This window comes from Anas acuta, chromosome 7 (genome assembly GCF_963932015.1).
Source record: "Anas acuta chromosome 7, bAnaAcu1.1, whole genome shotgun sequence".
Classification (NCBI taxonomy): Eukaryota; Metazoa; Chordata; class Aves; order Anseriformes; family Anatidae; genus Anas; species Anas acuta.
This window is the reverse complement of record NC_088985.1, coordinates 28,504,238-28,526,846: the sequence shown is the minus strand read 5'-3', so window position 1 is coordinate 28,526,846 and position 22,609 is coordinate 28,504,238.

Sequence of the window (22,609 nt, the reverse complement as noted above, 5' to 3'; positions counted from 1 at the left end):
AGGGTTGTCACAATGTTAAAGGCTCCTCTTGTTTCCAAAGTGTAAATTCCACATTCCTCCAAACCTTGTGCTCTATGGAAAGTGGTGTTGTATAGATTTGTTTCTGTTCTAGAAGTATCTGTGTGCAGACATGTTGTTCATCCTACTTATTAAAAAAATAAAAATAAAAAATATTGCACTGTAAAAGCAAAAGGACATACAGACTTCTTCTCTGGTGGGTGTCTAAGTGTTTACCTTTATTTTTAGTACTAAGTATCCTATTTCTTTATGGAAAGGAGGAGGTTTAAGCAACTATAATCAGCCATAGAGCTGCCCACAGTGGTTTTGTCAGGAAGGTAAGGATTTATAATACTGTGTCAAGAAGCGCATAAGCCTTTGCAAACCCTCCACAGCCTTTGTTTTGAACCAGAAAAATTCTACATATGCAAACCAACCAGCTCAGGTTTCTGGACAATTCACCAGCCTACCACCCTGTACTCTTTTACTCAAAATGCTTTGTTTCTGAAATCTGGACAGAGATGTGTTTTAAATCATCTGCTTCAGCTCACATATTTTGTATTTTGACTCTAATGAGGCCTTTCAGTTGACTACCTAAGTCATGTAAAATATTTGACACAAATACATTTGTTGTGAACCTGATAGGGAAAATGGTGTTATGCAAATATTCTCTAGCTGAAGAAAACATTTCTAACAGGTTGAATGTAAACAGATATCATTCTTTGAATGGCAAAATAGCAATGAAAATTTGTGTGTGGGGGGGAGTAAAACAGTAATAAGGACCCTAAAGTTAGATGTGGTTCTATATAGCCCTTTTACTACCTCACATAGGATGACATATTAGCGCATTTTTTCCCTTAGGTGCTTCACGGTGCTATGTCATCCTGATGTGTGTGCACATAATCCTTCAGCTGTAAAAGACCATGAGAAGGTGAAAGACAGGTTGTTCTCTCCTTCTAATTGAACAGGAGTTGGTTTAATCCTTCCTAGTGATGCAGGGGTGTTTTTCTTTGGAATTTGATGTGCTTCGTTCCCTTGAAAGGATTAGGAAAAGAAGGAAAAAAAAGTATGTTTTGAAACCTTGTCTGTTCAAGCTTATGAACTACTTCTTCTAACATACTTTCAAAGGGATGTTTCATCTGAATAGGAGACACCTAAGTATGGATCAGATACAGTGGCTGGGTAAAGGTACATATTCGTTTTTGCATTCATCTCTGTACCTGACCTCTTCAGTACTTCAAATCTCACCAGAACAGGTTTTCTAGTACTTCTTTCTGCTGAAAGGAAAAAAAAAAATATGTATTTTTCAACTTAGCTTAAAAGGAAGCATGACTTGTTCTGCTGTCATGCATCCTGCATTGCTGTAAAATGCATGAGATAGTTAAAGTCAGAAAGTGGCTGGCTTTCTGATAAACAAAGGAAGCTTTGAAAAGTTAATTATTTTAATCAGGTTCCTGATGTAAGGAAGTCAACTTTGCTTCTACACTTTTTTATTGCCTGGCAGGTAGTGTAGTGAACACTATCTTCTGTATCTCTCTTAAACACGGTATGCTAATAGCAAAGGCCACAGGATGCCTGAGGAGTACTATGTCCCAAGGTTCACCCAGAGATATTAGCAATTGCCAATATGAAAGCTCTGCTGTACATTAAAGGAAAATATCATTACAGAGAACAAGAAGGTTCAGAGAAAAATCCCCTCATCTCTGTAGAGTCTTCATGTCATTACTGACTTCTGCCCTTTCTGTAATTTCTGAAATAAGCTCTCAGTTTTTGTTTCAGCCTTCATCCAGGTTTCCTTGCTATAGTATTTATTTTTGCAGAGGTAATGCCTTATCTTCTCAATTTTCCATCAGTGGAGAGCTACAATCCTGCATCCTGTTTCCTAAAAGCTTGGCTCATTCAGCTTTCACAGCAGCAGGTATGTGTAATTGTAAGCTCCAGGACAAGATAGATCAGTTTTGAAAAATGTGCTTTTAGGGCTTCAGCAGTGAGAAATCAGCTATTTGGCTGCAGTCTGTGATTCTGGTACTGAGCAGTAGGCACTGCCTCATATTTGATTTCTTTGATAGATACAGACCCTGCACCTTCAAGAGGCTTGTGCTATCTGGGCGCAGAGTTCTTGTCTGGAATTTCTTTCTAGGCAAACTTCATATTTATTCTTGTGCGGAAACAACTAGAAGACTTTTCTGTGGGATGGCATAAGATGAGGTACCTTAGAAAAAAAAAGTATGTGTGCCCTGTTCAAGTGTCTGCCTTCTTCACACCCCTCTTCTGGGAGAGTGGCAAGTATCTCTGGTGTGTCTGGGACTAAAATACAAAATGATCAGTGGTCAATAATATAATAGACATAACGAAGCTGAGGGATAAAAAAAAAAAAATAAAAATCTTTGCATTAAGGCTTTCTATTGTCACCAGTCAGATTGGATAATCCTAGTTAAACTCCAGCATTTCCTGAGCTCAGGAAGAAGTGAATCAGTCATCCAGCACCCTGATTCCCTGAATTCCAGTGGCAATCATCATTTCCAGGAGTTAAGACTGGTTAGGTTCCACCTCCAAAAGACCTGAACTTGTAGAGCCCTCACTTCTGTGACAGGCAAGATTTACCTCATTAAAAGTAGCCTGGGGATGAAGGCTAATGAAGTACAGGTAAATTAGACTGGAGTTATAGTTATGTTTTTGGTTTATCATTTGGTTAGAACTAATGCGTGTTTATTCCCTTTTTTTTTTTTGGCATAGTATCAATGAGAAAAGGTAAAAACAAGAACAGCTTTCTTATTTATAGTCACTAATTGCTATGCATGTGAAAGCAGTTCAGTGTGTAGTGTCCTGTAGTAACTACAAAGTTCTTGTCATCTAATTCCTCTATTTTTCTTCTTTGGATAAAAATAAATCTTCTGGTTTGAATGGTGATCTTTGGATGCACTCTAATAAGGATCAAAGCATCTGTGGCAGCTCTTATTTTTTTCCCAATATTAATAAAAGTGGACTAAAAGTGTTTAAAGGGAAGATGAGGCTTATTTTGGAGGTAACACAGTGGGCAGGCATCTTATTATCAGGTGCATGGAATAAGAAAAGAAGTAGTGGCTGACTTCACTGTCAACCACTTGTACCAGCAATCTTTCCACTATCACCTTGTTTTATCTACTTTTTCTCTGGCAGAAAAGTGATTGAGAGGCGTCAAGCTGTCTCCAAGCTCTCCCTGATTGCCTTAGTATCAGAGTAGATGGAGCAGCTGCAACCCAACCTGCATCTGGGCTGCTGGCTGCTTGGGGACCTCAAAACACTGTGTTTTGCTGCAAGTGTTCTTTGTACTAGCATTGAACTAGCTATTTCTTGCTCAGTAAAGCATTTCAGGCTTGGACTGTCTGGACTGTGCTGAGTGGCTTTACCACTGTTAATAGAGATATTTTTCTTCTAGCTTATGGATTCAGTACTTTTGTTTAAGGTGGCTGCATCAATCTCCAAGAGTACATGCATAACATTTACAGCATATAAAATGCTTATTGGAAGTTGCCTTGTTTACTAGAACTAGCACATCTGCTGAAAGTACTAATGCTTTGGTATTTGGATACTACTGCATTTGAAAGCGTGTGCAGTAATTGGTGTGCATTTGTGGGTTTTCTGTACCAAAAAGAAACTACAGAAATGAGAGCACAGCTAGCTGCACAGAAATAGAGCTCTTAGCGTGGGGGGAAAAAACGGTGCTGAACTAAACTTCTTTCCAGTATATGAATTTGCATTATTAAGTGTTAAAGTACCTCTGGTTTATGTTTTATTTTCAATGTGAAATTTATACGATGGATTAATCTGTTTCATCCAGAGTACGCATCACCCAAACGTTCTCTCACACCATCCCCGAAGCCATCTCTGAAGATGTGTTTTTATGAGTCACTCCAGTGTTGAGGAAAAGTAAGAACACAGTACAAATGCATAAAAGAAGAATAAGCACCAAGTACACTTTAGCTAGTAGGCATGACATTTAGGCCCCAGAGCTGGTGAACATCAACAGGGCTTGCAATGTACACAAAAGGCACAGGAAAAATTGAGGTGTATTTACCAAGACATGTTACTGTTATTTTTTTATGACATTCATGGCCAAATGATTCAGCTTCTCACAGCTAAACCTGGATGACATTTCCCCAAAGAACAGTAACTTCTATACAAAGAAAGGGGGGGGGGGGGGAGGTCAGCATCATAAGGACTGAAAGTACCTGGGGGAAGCTGAGTCACATGTGAAAAACTTTGCATAATATACAAATAAATGGTGAAGATTCTGTAAATATTAAAACACTTCTTTTTGAGGTTTAAAAATTCATTCTTTTGGCAATGTTCTAATGTTTCAGTTTATGCAGTTCTGAGATTGAATTTTTGGAGTTGGGTTTCAAAATTCCTTTCTCCCTCACTTTTAAATCAGATCAATAAAAGTTCAAAATGAGCTGACAAGAAATATTTGATTTTAACTTCTAGATTTTTGGGGGGAGGAGGAGGAAAAAATCAGCAGAAGTCTATTGAACTTCAGATTGACAAAAAGAGCAACCAAAGATTAGGAAAGATCTTAGGATAGTTTTTAGTTTACCTAAAGTTTGAATTCTGAACTTCCCATTTACAGATATCTAAAACATTGGCTCTTCTTTTACGACAGACAAAATTGGAGAAATTTTAGGAAATCATAAATTGATACCATGTAAAATACAACTCTAGCATAAATTGTTCATTTCTAAGTCCTAAAGCATTATATTGGTTAATCTAGTTTTTAGCTAGAAGTTGAGTAAGAACTTCAGTTATCTGCAAACCTAGTTCCTCTGGAGAAACAAGATTAATGACCAGATATGCAGATCTCTTCACTGTCAAGGCCTACAGAGTATATAAGTATGTAGTTGGAGTAATGATCTTTGAAGATCCCTTCCAACTGAACTGTTCTAAGAATTAAGCTATCTGGAGATTCAGAGAGGTTCTTGCTGGAACCTTTAGGTAATTCTTTACCTTCAGACACATTAAAACCCTGTAAATCCACCTTTAGGGATCCTATTAGATCATGCTGGAAAGTATTTCTCTTGTGCATTTCTTTACTTTTTTTCTTCTGGTATGCCTGTTTCTTACTTTTAACTGAGGGACTCCTAAAACTTGGCTGTAGAGTGTATTTCTGATTAATCTTTCCCTGCACCTGCTGACCATTTCTAACATATCCATAAGAATTTCTTCTTCCAAAGATGCGTTTATCTAGCCCTCTTACCAGGGCAGTCACTATGTTTGCCCATTCCCACTACTTGGCTTTCATTTACCCAGACTGGAGTATTTTTTCACAGTGCAGGTAAGGAAAGGAACTCAGGGAAGAAACTGTGTGAATATACTAGTTTTAAGTATTCAAACCAGGTTATTTTCCCAAGTGTTTCTCAACTACCTAGAGTCTTGCTCCAGGGCCACAGGAAGATAGTTGAATCTATATCCTGAGCTGTTCTCAGCTCTGTTCCTTGCTTTGTTTACTAAAACAAGTGTGCTGAAGGTGCTGGCAGAGAGGAGGGCACTTCTCACTGAGTGTCTATGTTAATTTATGCTCTCTTTATAACTCTTCTCAATAGATCCTCAAGAGCTCTACAGCTGTAGAATAAAAATCACATCATTAGGTTAGATTGCTTAACACCCTTTCTTCATCATCAATAAAAGTTTTGAGTCTTGTGTGATAAGCCCCCAAGTTCAACAGAGATAGAGATGAATCATATCTGCTATAAAGTTCAGCAAAAACTTATATGAAAACAATGCTGACATAAATAATGCCCTTGTTTCAGCAGATAATAAGGCTTTCAGGACCTGAGGAAGGACTAGAAGGTACCCAGTCTTGCAAGTTCCTTAGCGTATTGAGCTATCCCATGGCACACTACAAAATTTGCATTTTTGTTCGTGTTTACTTGCATTTACACATTTCCCGCATTAGTAATGAGATTTCTAGGTAGGCTAGAGTTTTCATGTTGTGGGAGCAGCTACCTTGGAGGAAGTCAGCAGAGGACTGCTAATTAAAGAATTAAGAATACTAGTGCAGAGAGGCACTGAGAAAATGGGAGATTGATTTTCAACCTGACATGTAAAGTGAAGGAGAGAAGATCACCTTGTCCAGATTTTCCTCAAGAAGGAGTCCTTCAGCATATTTTATACAGAAAGGTTTTAGGAGTTAACCAAATAGTTCCTCACATGGAATGAGAATGGATCAGATGCTAATGCTAAACTCTGTAGTCATATGTCTATAGCCATATTTTTGCCAAGGCATGCAGAGAAAGTCACAGTCTCTGTAGGAGATAAACAGCTAAGGTACCACAGCAATTTCTGCTTCTCTATGTCAGCTTGAATCAAGAAGTGCAGAGTAATTTCCCTCCTTTGTTCTCTTCTCTACTTCCCATTTTGCAAATGTGAATCCCCAGTGAGAAAAGGCAAGCTGTAGCTCACTGTGATCTAAAGTGGTACATGGGTTATCTTTGCTTGTAATCCGTCACTTCCTCCATGCTAGGATGGCACTCTGAATGGTATTAAGACTGGATCTAGGGACTCTGTTCTCCAGGCTGATGGGACTTGCTTGTGGCAACCTAGGGCCACATTACGTGGGGGAAAGCCCAGTGCTCCATGGAGAATTACCTCCTGCCTCAAGCCTGTTGCCTGCTCATTAGTGATGTTTTAAAGTACGTTGCACCTAGCGGTTACTTAACAAGTTATTTATCTAAATTAATACTTTTTGCCTGGAGGAAAAAAATCTAGGAATAATGGGGATCAGGTGAGAAACTTAATGAATTTAACAGGACTCCAGGATCTCTCTGAATACTGAACAAAGGTTTTGTTTCAGTCCTTTAGCTTTGTTAGGCTATTTTCAGAAAATTGCCTTTTTGAGCCATGCTTTTGTCTCCAGTGATAACATCTAGGAGCACTGACTTAAGTAATAAGTGGCTTTTTGGCACAGACACAGAGACAGTTAAATATGGTGTACTCAAGCTGAGCTGGAGAATTCTGTTGTGTTTGTTTTCTAGAAGATGAAAACACGGAACAGTCAATTAACGCTTATTTCTCACATTGCTCAATCTGTGAAGAATGTTTGTTTTGATTTGGTAGGAAATGCTTTTTTTTTTTTCTGGGTTGAGTTTTTAAGGCCAGATTTTTTTTTTTTTTTTTTTTTTTTTTTTTTTTTTTCATTCTTTGTGTTCTTAATCATTCCTGGTTTAAGAGATTAATTGTGTAGGTAATGAAACATGGGTTATCTGAAACACTTTCAAGCAACCAGCCAGTTGTGGCTGTAACAGTATAACGAGCCACCAAGCTCTGAAACTCTGTATAAAACTCAAGGTTATTCACACTGAATGCAGGGATGCTGAGTTTGCTTTTGATCCTGGGCTCGTGGGGATGTCAGAGTGAGAGGCCCACATAAGTAGTATCCACTGAAATGGGAATACCCACGCTGCTTCTGCAACTCGTGTTGGGTGTGCATCACAAAAACAGACTTCATTTGGATTTCCATCATTTCTCTGAGAAAAAAAAAAAATAGACAATAAATGTGTAAGGACACACTCTTTCCTTTTGTACCTCTATCTTTTTCTGTTACTGCAGTTCTCAGATTTATTAAGATTTTGTCTGTCCTTTCCTCTTCAGTACTGATTTGTGTCTCAATTTTGCAGTATGGTACATCTTACCATTTTACATCATGCTTCCATGTTAAGGTTATTCATGCAAAGAAGCCATCTCAAATGCGCACTTTGAGGAACATGGCCTTTCTTCAGGCCAGCATTTTCCCTTTAGAAATAAAATGTCCTTTTTAGTCATTGTTTAGTCATTTTTAGTGAGTGTTTTTTGGTTTTAAAATTATTTTATACAGAAATGTATGTAGGCAAGTCTCAGTGTAGCAAATCATCTCAATACATATTTAACCAGCTTCATGATTTCAAAATCCAGAGCTCTCTGTTGTAAGTTTTCTATTTGTTTGAAGTAGCTACAGGCTTTTAATGTATAATTCCTTTTTCAAATGTAATTCCTTGCAATAGCTTGATCACTCCAGAAAAAGGAAATAATGATAAAAAGCTTTCCACAGCTGCTGAGGAAAAAAAAAATCTATAAAGAATTAAAATTTTTCATATAAAAAATTACTTCTGAAACTGCAGGTGTCAGTGTAGGAAATGTCAGTAATATCTGCAAAGCTATGCATAAATGGAGTAAGCATGTATGTACTCTTCCTCACATACTGAAGCACGTATCACTGGTGAGTAAAAATGATGTAAAAAAAAAAATAAATAAATGCACACAGCCATAGGCAAAAATACATATTTTTATCTCTTGTATGCTTTGATCTGTTGACATTCTTGGGCACCAGGTTGATTTCACTATACTTTGAATTAGACGTTGTAAGTGTACTGAGGTTTTCAAATATACCACAAGAATCTAAGTAGATGTTAAACAATTAAATCTATTATGTATCTGCTTTGACCATCACAACTTCAGTGTTGTGTTTCCCTCCCCCCACCCCCCCCCCCCCCCCAAAATGCCTTCTGCTCAGTTGTTTCTTTTCTGTTCATTAATCTTTTGTCACTTCATGCCTAATGTGTTTGATTGAATATGCTTTCTGTCATATGGTGTTCCCAAGGTAGGTCTGGATCTGTAAAAGATTATGTATTTGCCTGTCAGAGCAAAGTAGAGAATTGACAAGCTTTCAGGGCTTGAAATAATACTCACTTAATTCAGGAATTGATGCTATGGATTCAACCAGTAGGTTGTATCCATGTCCTAGAGAGATGCTGCACAGTCTGAGGTCCAGAGATATCTCCTGCTCACTCAGCTGGACCACAGTGTCTGCAGTGTTATTAAAAGCTGGATGCACATTCTTCATTCCCAGTAGGTTTGTGAGCTTTGTAAATGTCAGTATCATTTTCCTGTCTCTTGATGATGGTATTTAACAAGTTTAGGCAAGGCAAAACAAGATTTAAGCAAGCCAAACTGAAGTTGTTCTGAAATTGTTATAAGATGCTGCTTCATGCTGTTGAGCTTTGCACAACAACAAAAGAAAATTAGAAAAGCTGTCCTGAACACATGTATCTTTTTCTATTTTTCCCCATGTGGTTCTCTAGTCATTACCAAAAGCGTTACTCTAATTATTTGCTTCCAAGCTTCCAGTTGTCCTTTCACCTAGATTGCAATGAATCAGGAGGTGTTCTTCAGCACTGAAGTGACCCAAGTATACAATCTTTGCAGGATGACACATCTTTGACAGAACAGTGTGTCATGTAACAAACAGTGGGAGAAGGCACTTTGAAGTGTGAGAGATGACTCCATTTGCATGTCTGTCTGACAAAAAAAAAAAAAAAAGCTGGTGGAGCTTGCATACTGAAAGATATCACTTTCATTCCCCAGTCTATGTTTGTGACAGGGATGTGTTTATTCCTGACTGTTTATTGTCCGTTTTCCTGGCTAGTCCCTCTACACCAAGCAACCACCTTGGAGGTAATATGTATGTATCCAGTGAAGGGCAAAGCAGGGCGATTTCATGTCTTCAGAGACTTGTGTTGGTCTGCCAAGCATGTGGGTTCATCCCTTCCACTCCTATTCTCTTGAATCTAGCCAACTCTTTGGGATTTTCTGAAGATCATAGAATTGTAGAATCATTAAGGTTGGAAAAGACCTCCAAGATCACTGATACTCTGATTGTGAATGTGGGGTGGATCAAGCACGGCAAACCACATTCAGAAGCTGAAGTCCAGATGAGGCTTTGTCTGTAAATTACTATTTCTGAAAAACAACTATTTTTAAAGTTCCTGTGCTCTGAAACATTCTTACATGACTGAACTGTCTCTGCTCCATTGACTCAGAGATAAAACTCAACAGGTTTTAAGACTGGATTCTCGTGAATGAAATTCTTAATGATCTGTTAAAATTTTTGTCATGGAACTTTCTGAAAAATGAGAAATTATTTCTCTTTCCCCATGAGTCATTCACTGCTGCCCTCTGACCAGCGGTGCTGGGTGGAGGATTGCTTTTGTATCCTCAGAACGGGATGCTAATACTATCCTATTAAATAGATGACCTTATGTCTTCTTACTGTTTCTCAAATATTCAGAAGGTATTTTCTAAAAGATACCCCCTGGAGATCTCAAAATTCAGTAGTGATATAAAATAATTAACTGAAGGTCAGAGACAGTTCCAGCTACATCTAATTTGTAAGCAATTGTTGAGCAGAAGCTGCATGTGATATACATGCTAATGAAGATCCTCATTTGTTAACATTTTAAGAGTTATAAAAGTCCTTGGGGATACAGGTGGCAGAAACTGGAGGGTTGAGGAAATGGTAAATATGAGGAGGCTTCAGGTAGGTGCTTCTACTGGTGTGCTTAATATAAAGCTTGTGCTTTTAACTAGTGAAGACATTATGTTACACTTGGGTGTAAGCAGATGTCCCATTCAGATCAGATGCTGCAAGTTCAAACGTGCTTTGATGGTTCAGGATGTAGTTGTCTGTTGAAGAAGGTCACTTTATAAGTAGCAGGAAAATGCATTCCACTTCAGGAGAACTCTGCTTAGTTGCAAGTTTCCCCCCATTAGATTCAAAGAAAGTAATGTTTGTGTTGACCAGTTATGCCCAACTTCTAACTAAAATTCCTCCAAAATGCAATATAAAGGGAATAATAAATTTAGATAATGGTACTGCCAAGGTTGAACAAGAATATTGTTAATATTACGAATGTTAGTCTACTTGGAATATTTTGTATATCAGCATGATTTAATAATAATTTATTCAGCATGATTTAATAATAATTTATTCAGGTACATTAAAAAAAAATCTCTATAGAAGTGCCTTAAAATATCCATTAGAAAATAAAATCTGAAAGTAAATATAGCCGAGAATATTGCACACAGAATATTTTGAGAGAAGCTAGACAACGGGATTTTTGTAAGACTCAATATTATATTAAATGCTTAAAATTAAAAACACTTATACTGTGCTAACAAAGACTATTTAAGCTGCCCAAGAAGCCTGCAAGTTCTAAAACACATTGCTTAACAGTGAATTTGATTAAGATTTTGATTAATTAAGAATGAATTCATTGTTGAACTAATATTTAATTTAGAGTTCAGCTAAAGAGACACTAGCAACCCAGAAAAAAAATCTTGCCCAGAAATATTTTCTTTGACTAGTGGTCTGTTGAATTCTTTCCTTTTTTTTTTTTTTCTTCATGTAAATCTTTTTTTCATGTATAGAAACCCTTCGGTGTGGATGAACAACTTCAGCCATAGTTTCTCCTGTTGAATGTCATCAAATGCTTTTGGTGCTTGCAGAAGGATTCTTATGGAATCATGATAGAATTCTGTCTCTGTATAGAAGTACCTAGGGTACCAAGTATTTCCTACATGTTTTCAGTAAGCCTAAGTTTTTATATAAAATACAACAATAAACCACTGGTCTAATAAATTTAGGTTTTAGATACCACCCACCTGGTTTTCTATCTCTGCTTCTTTACTCAAGAACAAACTGGTTATTGATTTCCACCCACGAACTAAATCTAATCCTTTTCTGAAAGAGATACATGGGGATGATGAAAAAAGAGCTGAAATCCAAGGCATTATAGCTCATCTTAGTATTGGACTGTTCATCTGCAAAACAAATACAACAGCAGAAAAAGAGGGTTTTCCACTATTTGATTTCCAGCTTTGTGAACTTTGCTTGTTAAGGTGTGCCCAGCACAGAGCAACTGAATACTATCCAGCAAGTAACATAACATGAAGAGTTTTACCAGGCAAGCAGCTTCTGTAAGTACTGTCCTACTTGGACAGAGCTGGTTCCCTCAGAGGCGAGAAGCATATGGGTGAGGTTGTTTTGATGTTTACAGGGACACAGCACCTAGCTCTGGTGCTCCCAGTTGCCCCCAGATGGGGCTGGGATTCACACACAGTACAGATTGAGGGAGGGCAATTGGGAAATTAATCCATATCAGTTGCCAAGTGTTCAGGAAGAGGATGTTTTTCACAGGATAATTGACAAGAATGAAGGAAAAGAAGGAAGGACAAAGGTGCTCTGAATTAAAGAGCCAAGTGGAAAAGAGGATAAAATCTGACTGCTCTTTTCTAAACCTCAGCAATGCTTTAATTAGACCAAGATCCTACCAGATGACTGACCTAGGTTTGACTGAACATTTCATCTCTGAATAAGTAACCAACGGGAAAGTAAGAGACGGATTAGCTTCATATTTAATTCCCAGTGTGGTCAACATTTGAACAGCTAAAGTTTACAGCGGCTAATCCAAAACATACATACATGTAGTCTTCTACCTACCTGTAGGAATCTTATCCTAGTCTTACTGGTATTAAAAAAAAAAAAAAAAAAAAAAAAAAAAGAAGTAGTGGGAGGAACAGTTAGTTTCTTTCACTACTGCTGCTTTGGTTTCTTTTCTTGCCCCAGATGGCCCAGGAAGATAAAGCAAGCAGAGATAAAAGTGCAGGAGCTCCAGGGCAGTCAGAGAAGACACTGTACTTTCTGACAACAAGGCAGTAAAAATGTCTGTGGAGTTGTTAGTCTTTTATTTCCTTCTGTTGAATGGAATTTGAAGTGAAGGCACAGGCCAATACTAGTTCACTGCCATGCCTTTATAGATATTTGTGCACTGTATACAAAACAAGGTGAAGAAGTGAAATGTTTCCACATCTGAAGTGAAAAACAAGTCTGTGTTTAATTAAGCACAGACCTTTCCTTTGGTTTCCTTTAATTTCCTTTAGGCTTTAAAAGGACATCTGAGCAAGGTCCTTTTGTAGGAGTAGGAGCAGAGCTGTGAATCACTAGGCACCCTTGGGAGCCTGCCACCCAGTTGTAACAAGATTATTCTGTAACGTTTGATCAGTTTCTGTAAAACCCGTGTGACAGTGCAAATGAGATTTGGCTCAGAACTCCGTTTCCTGGAGTGAGTGGGCAAAGGTCTAACATATCTGGGTGGATGGGAGGTTTGAAACTGAATGCTGGTTTGTACCCTCATAAGTATCCTCATCGCCACGCTGCAGTATAGGGAGTGTTGGTGTAGGATTTTGAAATTCATGCCTACAAGAATTTCTTGTGCAGGGTTTGCTGTCTACAGTGCTGATGCTGTCTGTCTTTGGAGGAAAAAAGTTTGTTGTGCTGATTCTTTGTTTTTAGTGTTTGTGCAACAGAGGTGAGTTGAAAGAACAAACTCTGCTTCCTCCTGCTGAAAGTGAGAGGAGCGCAAAGTGATTTGTCAGCTAGCCCAGACCAATTATCTTCCCTATTCAAGGAATTATTTATATTTTGTCCATAAAGCTGGCACGATATTGGTGTTGAATCTGCCTCAGCCAGCTGTGATGATATCTCTCTGCCTGGCCAGCAGGTCAGTTCACCCTAACCTTCTTCAGCACAGAGGCAGGAGTTAACAGCTCTCCAGTGCTTGTAAAGCCAGAAATGATCAATAAATGTTAATCCCTTCTTGCATATGTCTGAAAAATATTTATTGAGATACATATAGGATAGCTTCAATGTACATAGACAAAAGCATGAGGAAGTACAAAAGGTAGTTTTTATGAAGTTTGTTAGAAGTTGGGACATTAAGCTGAACATCCAGAAAGGAAATGAGTGGTTTGATTAAGCTTTCTGCAAAAATTAAGTTGCTGCAACTACTTTGTTGAAGGGCATGTGGTTGTTTTTTTTTTTTTAATGGTTGGAGTAGGAGGTCCTTTAGTGGACTACTACTGAAAGCAGCCTTTGCAATGCTCATATTCAGATACTGAAGGTCTTTAGGGAGTTAGGTAAGAAACTCCATTTTAGAGATTAGCAAATAAGGCTCACTAGCAGTGAAACCAGATTCTCAAAAGAGCTGAAGGGGATTTTACACTGAAATTCCTTTGAAAATCAAAGGTAATGGACACCTATTTCTTTAACAGCTTTTGAGAATTACCCCCTAATAACTTGTACAAGATCTCTTGGAAAATGCCAGTCAGTAAGAGACTGACCAGTCTCACAACTCCTGTTCTGCGGGGTTTATCAGTATTTCGCCATGTTCACAAGTTTGCCAAGTTTTATTTCTTTTATGTGGAACCTACGTGGTAGGGCACAGACTGTTTTCTGTCTCAGTCCTTGATCCAAGTTAAATGTGTTATCCATTGATTAAATTTTTCTGTTTAGTCCCTCAATTCATTCTATAGGGATAAGCATGGGGGAAAAAATCCTAATCCCAAATCCTATCACAATGTGGTGAATAATCATGAATTACTTAAGATGCTGGAGACATCAGTTTGTAAACTTGATGCAGCACCAGGAGAAGTAGGGAAACTTCATCTGACTCTGAGCTTACAGCTACCAGAGACCTGCACATGCCTACCCTGCAGAGCTGCTGGCTGATACAGGGAGCCTGGTGTGAGCCCTGCAGCTGTACGGCCCTGGTAGGGGAAGCAAAGCAACTGGCTGGAGCCAATAATAAATGGGGAAAGAAGGGGAGGGACAAGAAGGCAGAAGCTAAAGGAAGAGAGAAAAGGAGGTAGCAGGCTTTTGTACTTCTCTGCTCCCTGGGGAACAGCTGGCAAAGGGAGAGTGGGGCTGGGAGAACTGTACTTGGAAGATGCCAGTCAGTGCTAACATCCTGTGATGCTGGGAACCTGCAGGGATCCTGCTCTGATGGCAGTGCAGAGGATTTCAGGGTGGGACTGGAACAGAGCTTCTCCATGAATAAATTAACACCTACCTATTGCTGCTCCCTGGGAACGGGATGATGCAGCATGACAGGGAACACACTGTACCGTGCTCCCTCACAGCAAGGACTGTGATAGTCCCAGAGCCCGGCAGACCAGCAGTTCCTAACCAGAGCTGGTATTTAATTTCAGTTCTTGAAAATGAACGTAAAAGGAACACAGCAATTACCACTCTGGTTTAGACCCAAGGTCTGACTGGCTGCTTGTCTGTAGCTATGCTGGTTATTTTCAGAAGCTGTGAGAAAGCAATAAGCTCTGCAGATGATGAATAGCCTAACGAAGCCAGGGGAAGCTGCATAATTAACCAAGTTTGGGGTAAATCTTAGCTGCTTTGCAAGAATTCTGAGTAACTTTAACAAGGTCAAGATTTTACCTCAGGTCTTCATAGAAGAGTTTACGATAGTTTTTTTTTTGTTGTTGTTGTTCTTTTTCCTAGCCTTGAAGGATGGTAGCTTATAGCCTTAATTTTATTTATCCCTTCTTACATAACCATGAATGCTCTCATTAGCCGTATAAATGTCTAAAGCTCTTTTGAATGCTGGTAAACCCAGCCATTCATTAATAGCCCAAGGGCAGAATAATTCTTTTTACCAGTGCTACGAATTCATAAAGTTTGAGTCTTATAACGTTTTCTTCTTAGGTGGGCTAGGAATATGCTTAGTGTCCTGTATCATGGTAAAAATAAATAAAATAAAGTGAATGTGAAGTTTTGCTTTTGGAAAATGTTTTGAATTCACTAGAGCTCTTCCCCAGGAGAAATTGCTAAAAAAAAAAAAAAAAAAAAAAAAAAAAAAATTTGTTGAGATCTACTTGGTGTGAGGGTTTATAGCAACCATTTCAAATGTTCTTCAAAATGGAGAAAATACCATTAATTTCTGTGGGAAAGGCTTACTCCCATTCCACACAGATCCAATCACCTTCACTGAAAACTATTTCTGCTGAGAATTTATGAAAAAGGTGGCAGAGTTTCCACAACAAAGGAAATGCCTTTCTTTTTTTTTTTTTTCTTTCTTATTTTTCTTGGTGTTTTACTTGGAGCTTTTATTGCATGTGTTCTCTTGCATTTAGCCTTTGGCATGTTGGGATGTGTGACTTATGATGTAGTCAATGCGTTTTGACCATACTCCAACTGAACAAGAAAAAGCTATTTTAGAAAGAGAAGATGGTTGAGAACAGCCAAAATAATATTTCAACTTCTATTTTAAGAATAAATTTGAGGGAAAGGTTGATAGCTTAGTTCAGATATTGCTTTGTGAGGGTTCTTGGTAGGCAACTCTATCACTGGATGGTTGTGTGACAACAGGCAAATTACTTTCCTGCAAATATTGTTTGTCATAGTCCTTCTCGTGTCTTCCTTGTCAACACTGGTATCTTCAGAGGCAAGATGGCCTGTTCGTCCTTGCAGTGCCTAATGTGAGGTTCAGGACCCAAGAGACAGTTGAGCTAAAATCACTGCTTGCTGACACTGAAGAGTAAAATCACTTTCCATCCCTCCTTAGCTCTGACATTTTACCTGTGTATGTGGAGCGCTAATTTGCCTCTCTATCCTAACTAATTGATTCTATTTTTGCCAAGGTAATTTTATGCTGTTTTAGTAAATTGAATTGATGCACCGTGCAATCAGACCTGTGCCAGAGCTGGCTCAAGGTAAAGCACTGGGAGCATGTGGCAAGAGAGGGCTAGATGGAGAGCTCTTGATTTGGTCCAAAAACTGCTGTAATCCATGTAAGGATGTGAATTTGCTGCAGTTCTCTACCAGCGTACAAACTTCCTCCATGAGCTTGGATAAGCAATGCAGTCCTCTTCAGCTTGAAACCCATGTTACTTAACCAGGGTAAGAGCAGAGTGGATTCAAAGTCAATGTAATGGTATTTGTTGAAAATAAAAAATCAGAGCTGTTTGTTACTATATTAATGTAAGCCAACATTTTCAACAATACCTGCTCTAAATTCAGGCTTTTAAGTTGATATTCAAGCTTCCAAGTACTTAGCTGTTATCCAACTTGCCTCCCACTCTCTCACTGTGTTGTGGTTTCTAGATGTCGGGCACCTGTGAATTCAGACAGTTTCCATATGTGGGTCAGCTCTACATGGATTTTGAAATGTTATGTCAGGCTGGCAGATTTGACAAACTGGGCCATCGTTCTGACAGTTCTGGCTAGAGCTGTCTTTTTATCTTCCTCTCAGTGTGATCTGGGCTGAAATTCAGTGCTTGTCACAGGGCTTCTCCCCAGCAGCCTCAGAAAGGAGCAGAGAGCTGTCAAATAAACAACTGTGTTACCAAAACTTTGTGCATGCCAATGTGTCTGAAAAAGGGGGTGAGGTGTCTTGGCAGCAGGAATTTCTGCCCCTCTTGCAGAGGATGTTCACTTTGCTTTGTCCTTTCGTTGTTCTCTCTGCATACAGCTGCCATGGATGAAAAGCTGTGTTTGGCAGTTGGCAGTGACGCAGAGGGGTGTGAAGATGAGAAGCACTGTGGTGCTAACCAAGATATCAACATTTCACTTGCTGCCATCCTTTGCAAAGGAGTTGTGGAATCACAGAATGGCCTGTGCTGGAAGGGATCTCAAAGATCTTCTAGTTCCAACCCCCCTGCCATAGGCAGGGACACTCATCCTCTGCTTTCTAGTCAGCAAAGCAAGCCTTCCCTGTCTTTCCAACACCTAAAGCAGTAGCCAGTCTGTGACCAAAATTTACGTGGGGATACAGAACAACTACTGGTACAGAGGTTTTCTGATTTAAAGACTTCTGAAAATGTGCAGATGTTGTCAAATGCAGATGATGCTTGGTTCAGAGAATGCCATGTTCAGGGTGAATGGCCTTTACTGATTTTGGCTGTACTGCCTGGAATACAATTGCCTCTGCCTCTTGCTTGTCAGCTCGATGTTGTTCGCTCACCATTCCCACCATGCTGCTGGTGGAAGGAGAAAGGCAGAGAGCTCCCAACTCTCCCTCAGGAAAATCATCTGGGCTACAACCAGCCTCTGGGACTTCCAGAAATGTACGGACTGTGTCTGAAGGGAGTCCAGGGATGTTTGTGTGGCCCCTGTGGCTGGCAGGACTGGGGAGAATGCAGCCCCAGGCAGGCAGCACTAACAGACAGTAGGGAGCACTGCTCATCACAGCAAATGACCATCAGCTGCTGTAGGACTCCTTGCTTTGTAGTTTATCCAAAATGTGTGTTTTTGTTTTTTTTTTTTTCTCCAGAACATGCATCATAAGAGCTGGGCTACATTTCCCCTTAACCCATCTCATGGGCAATCTCTCTTGCACATTTGTTGAGCTGGTTTAGTCTTTTAAGCTTGGAGAGGAAGAGCTCATGGAATTGGACAGAAGGTACTCAGCCCAGTGCAGATTTTTCACTGAGGCTCCTCTGACACCTCTTTTTTTCTCCTTTAGGGATTGTTGTGCCTCAGAGACCATTTCCCCTTTAAACAGAGCAGTTTTACTGTATTTTTTTTCTGGCAGTATATATTCCAGTTCGCAAAGGCACACCGCAGAATATTGGCCATTATGGTTCCCCAGAGTTTTCCTCCATTAACCATAACAAAATGTCATTAAGTATTTAGGAAGTGCAGCCTCTAAACATACTTCTAGTTTCACAGTTTTTTTTTTTTTTTTTGTTACATCCTGTAAAATAAGGGTTAGAGAGAAATGATTATTTAAAAAAATGGTTTTGAGGTAACACATTACTGAAGTCATTTCAAATGATCTGAAGGAGTCATTTGGGATGACAGCCTTTATTATTTCCTCTGCCAGTAAATTAAGGAGAGGGTATGAAATGCAAGTGACTGAACTGAAGCAAGAAATATGTTTCCAGGTGTTTGCAGATGACGTCCTAAATAATTTAGTAGCTGGGAACAGAGTGTTACTCAGTCATCCAGCAGAAAAGGGAAAATTGAAGGTGTGCAATTCCCTCAGCTACTGTTTTGGTCTCACTGATGTTTACATCAGCAAAGAGCAATAACACAGTGACGAATCTGGCCAGCATGTCTGCAGTTTTATAATAGTATGCATTTCCTACTGAAAAAGGTAAAACTGAGAGCCACTCAGATCTCTTCACTGTTTTTCGGTGTTCTCTCTTCAAAATAATTGCAAGTTCCTCTAAATGGTTAGCTATGCTTGCGACCCTAATTTTTACTTTTTCTTAGAACCCGTGCCTTTTCCTGATCATGGAATGTATGTTTTGTCTGTTTGACATCCCCTTCTGTTCTTTGTGTCGGTTACTGCCTCCACTGTAACTTGTCTGTGACTCCTCCACCGGGCTGTGATGGCTGCTTTGAGAGGTGCCACTACAAGCATGTGAGGGTGAGGTTTTCATTGGCATTGTTGTCATCAGAAAATAACGTGATGCTGTCAGTGCAGTTTTAATGCAGGCTCCAGTCTAGTGCAGATAAAATCTTATGGTTGTAGAGGCTCATATTGATTCAAAACTGCTTGATTAATGAAGATAAAAGAGACCTTTGTTCACTTGCAGTAGTAGATGGCAGCGATGTTTCAGACTGAGTGGGTAAAACAAATTGATTCATACATATGTGCAAATTACTAACCCACTTCTAGTTTGAATGGCTATACAGTTCATTTTAATTTGATCATCTTTCTCCAAAAATTTTCCACAGGTAGAGAAGACAGTTCTCAAACGTGAATACCAGTTCCCATTATTAGTCAAACAGATCATCTGCGTATGAGTCTCCAGATAGATTACGAGCAGTTTCTTATAAACAGAGCTGATATGGAAGGCTTTATTCATAGAAATGTGGACATTTCAGTTTGGCTAGAGGTGACAAAATTAGATTTTACCTTTGGCTGGCTTCAGAGAATCTAAGGCACTGGCAAGAATGGGGTATCAGGCTCTAAAAAGAAACTTCTGTGAGACGATGGGAAGCTTTGAAAAAAATGCAGTTTCATATCCTAGTGTTTTCCTGCAATAATGGGACAATTTAATGAAAAGTTGTGTTATATCTGTTCAGGGTATTTTCAAGACAGTCCCATTTGAAGTGGGAGGTTGGACTCCAAAGGTTTCTTCCAAGTAGTATTTCTTTAGCTTCATGACTTAAAATATCTGGGATTACCTCAGTCAACCATTGCTTCTTCAGAATCTGAAATTCAGATTTTTTTCACTGCAAACCTTAGCTACTGTGGTGAAATATTGAAAACTACCTGAAAGAGTGAAGTTCTGAACTTCACTCGTGCTTACTGTATTCCCTGTCAGAACCAATTTGATTGCTTAAATATATCATATATTTATATGAAGTATAAACAGCCATAATTTGGCACTGTGTTAGAAAGGTCAGGAGCGTGGCAGATTTTAGGAAAGAATTATCTATATTATTGCAAATGTTTGAACATTGCGATCCACAGCTCAGTAAATCATAAGGAGTTAAATTATATATTTAAACTAACTTTTTTTTATGTGCTAATTTTGAGTTTCTGAAATTTGTTTTTCTCCCCTGAGCTTTTCTTTGGAAATGCTGTTCCACTATAAAAAAAAAAAAAAAAAAAAAAAAGATTGCATGACTTTTACTTTTTTAAAAAAAAAAACTTTTGTTTCTCCAATCGTGAATCATTCAGGTTACCATGAAGTACATAGTGGGAAGTCATTATTTTGATAGTTGCTTTATTTTATGAGGCCACCTCAGTGCATGTTTTTCTTTTTTTGTTAGGCAAATTGCATATGGACGACTGAGTATAACAGGGAGAAAATATATATGTACTCTCTCCATCTGGTACTCTGTTCCAGTAATGCCTAGTGTTTTTCATTGCTAGTTTAAACATCTGATAAGAACCCAGTGTTTGGAATAGGTAGGAGTCCCAGCCTTCCCTCTTCCAGTATTGTAATCTGCACCGAGATCAGCAGGTTGCATACATGATTGTTTTCCCATCTCTAGAGCACTTTGCTTCTGACCTCAGCATTGACAAAATTTCCTGGAGCCCTGCTGGTGATGGACTCCTTGAGGTTTGAGTGCTGCCCTTTGACTTGCAGGCACAGAATTTGCACTGAGTACTTTGAAGCTCTTGGAAAAGACAAGTTGGAAGGTCTGTTTTTGGAGAGAGGCTGACTAAAATCAGCCTTGGTGTTTGCGCCTTCATATTTAAGGAAAATAGTTGTTTCTTATGAGGAATTACTTGGACTGATATTTTCGAACGCACCAACATGATTATTAACGGAACTTCTGAAAATAGTAGACATATATAGCGGTTCCATTTTCCCCTCTGAACTCTGTTTTGTTAAGCACGCATTCCAGATTCATGGTTATTTGGAGAGAAACAGGCTCCTTTTCTACGTGCAGTGATGCTCCACTGCATGAATTTCAGTTGATTTTGGAATGTCTTGACCCAAAAGGTTATCCTTCCAAACCAACTGCACAGAGAAAATATGTTAATGTATGGAAAGGGGGTACTGAGGTTTGTTTTACTCTGGTCGTATGCAGATTGAATTTTCAATTGTGCTTGTATCTGAATGCATATCTGAATAATCTGTCACTTATATGACAAAATCTGGATCTAAATGGAAAACTGAGGTCCCTGTTTGTGTTTCCAGTTTGTAGATTAGTCTGAATCTGTTGTAATTTTAGGAAAGTATGATTTTCTTTCTCTGATCTGGTGCAATATTTTGAACACCAACTACAATTCTGAGTATAATGAGCGAGCAGAAAAAGCTGCTGTTGCCTTTAAAATGATAGAAGTCTGTTTGCAGACAAACTGCACTTGTGTACTTGAGTTTGATGTTTTTCCTTTCATGACTGTTACATGTCAAAATTTGACTTTAAGAGTTCTTGTATTGGTGACAGTGGCAGACTTGAAAAATACTTGAAACGCATGAAGTGGTGTGACGTCCTTGCTCTGTGGAGGAGTCAGGCTCTGAAGCAACTTCTGAATGGTGAAAGATACTTCAGAAATGAAATGCCCAGGCTGAGAAGTGCCCATGAGATAAGGGACTCTGTTTCTGATCTATATAGATCCAGTGCCCTCTTAATCTGACCCTACCTCTAAATCCATCTGCCTTATTTTTTCAGGCTTATTCTTTATATGGATCAGTAGTTCTGGAATGTGGATATCTGATAGACTGTTTCAGAGAAGTCCCTATTATGCCTTGACAAAACGAGAGATACATGTTAACCTGAAATGTGGCAGGAGATATGAGGCAATGGGAATATAATGCTGAAGAGAGAGAGTGTGAATGTGTAAAAGAGGGTTGTTAATAAGAAAATAGTTACCGCTGGTGTGTATTTGAGAGAGGGGATCTCCCAGTAAGGATACTGCATTGTACTTCATGAATACGGCTCAGTTGTAATAAATTCCTGCCTAACAGTTAGTTATTTAATACCAGATAAATAAATAAATAAATGTTAACCTGCAATGTGCTTTTTACTTTGTGCGTGTTTTTTTTTTTTTTATTCTTTTGGGAGGGACAAATTCAATAGAAAAACTTCTAAAGTAGATTTGAATTCTTCCCTGCTGCCTATTTTACCCAGATGTTAGAAGGACTTTTGCAACCCTTAATCAAATAGGAACAGTTTTCTGTGGATTTTTTTTCCCCCTCAAATACATAGCTGCTGTTTTGCAAGTTCCTTTTTGAAGTGGTAGTATTCTTTCAGACTTCTTAGCTCATTAGAAAGTTGCTTTGGGAAAAAGTAGTGCTCTGTTCACTCCCCTCTGGGGAAAAAAGATAATGATTGAGAAAAGATCATAAAATGAATAAGTCCAATATTTCTTTTGCACTTCTCACTTATGAGCTAGTAATTTTTGAATTAGGATGAAAGTTGCTGTGTCTGTGTTCTTCATGTACAATATAGAGCTTTTCACAAAGAGGGGAATGTAACCACCTCTGAGGTGAAGATTAGATGTTAGCCAACATATTAGCAGGCCTGCTTCCATCCCAGTGAATGTCAGTAGACTATTCCCTGCCT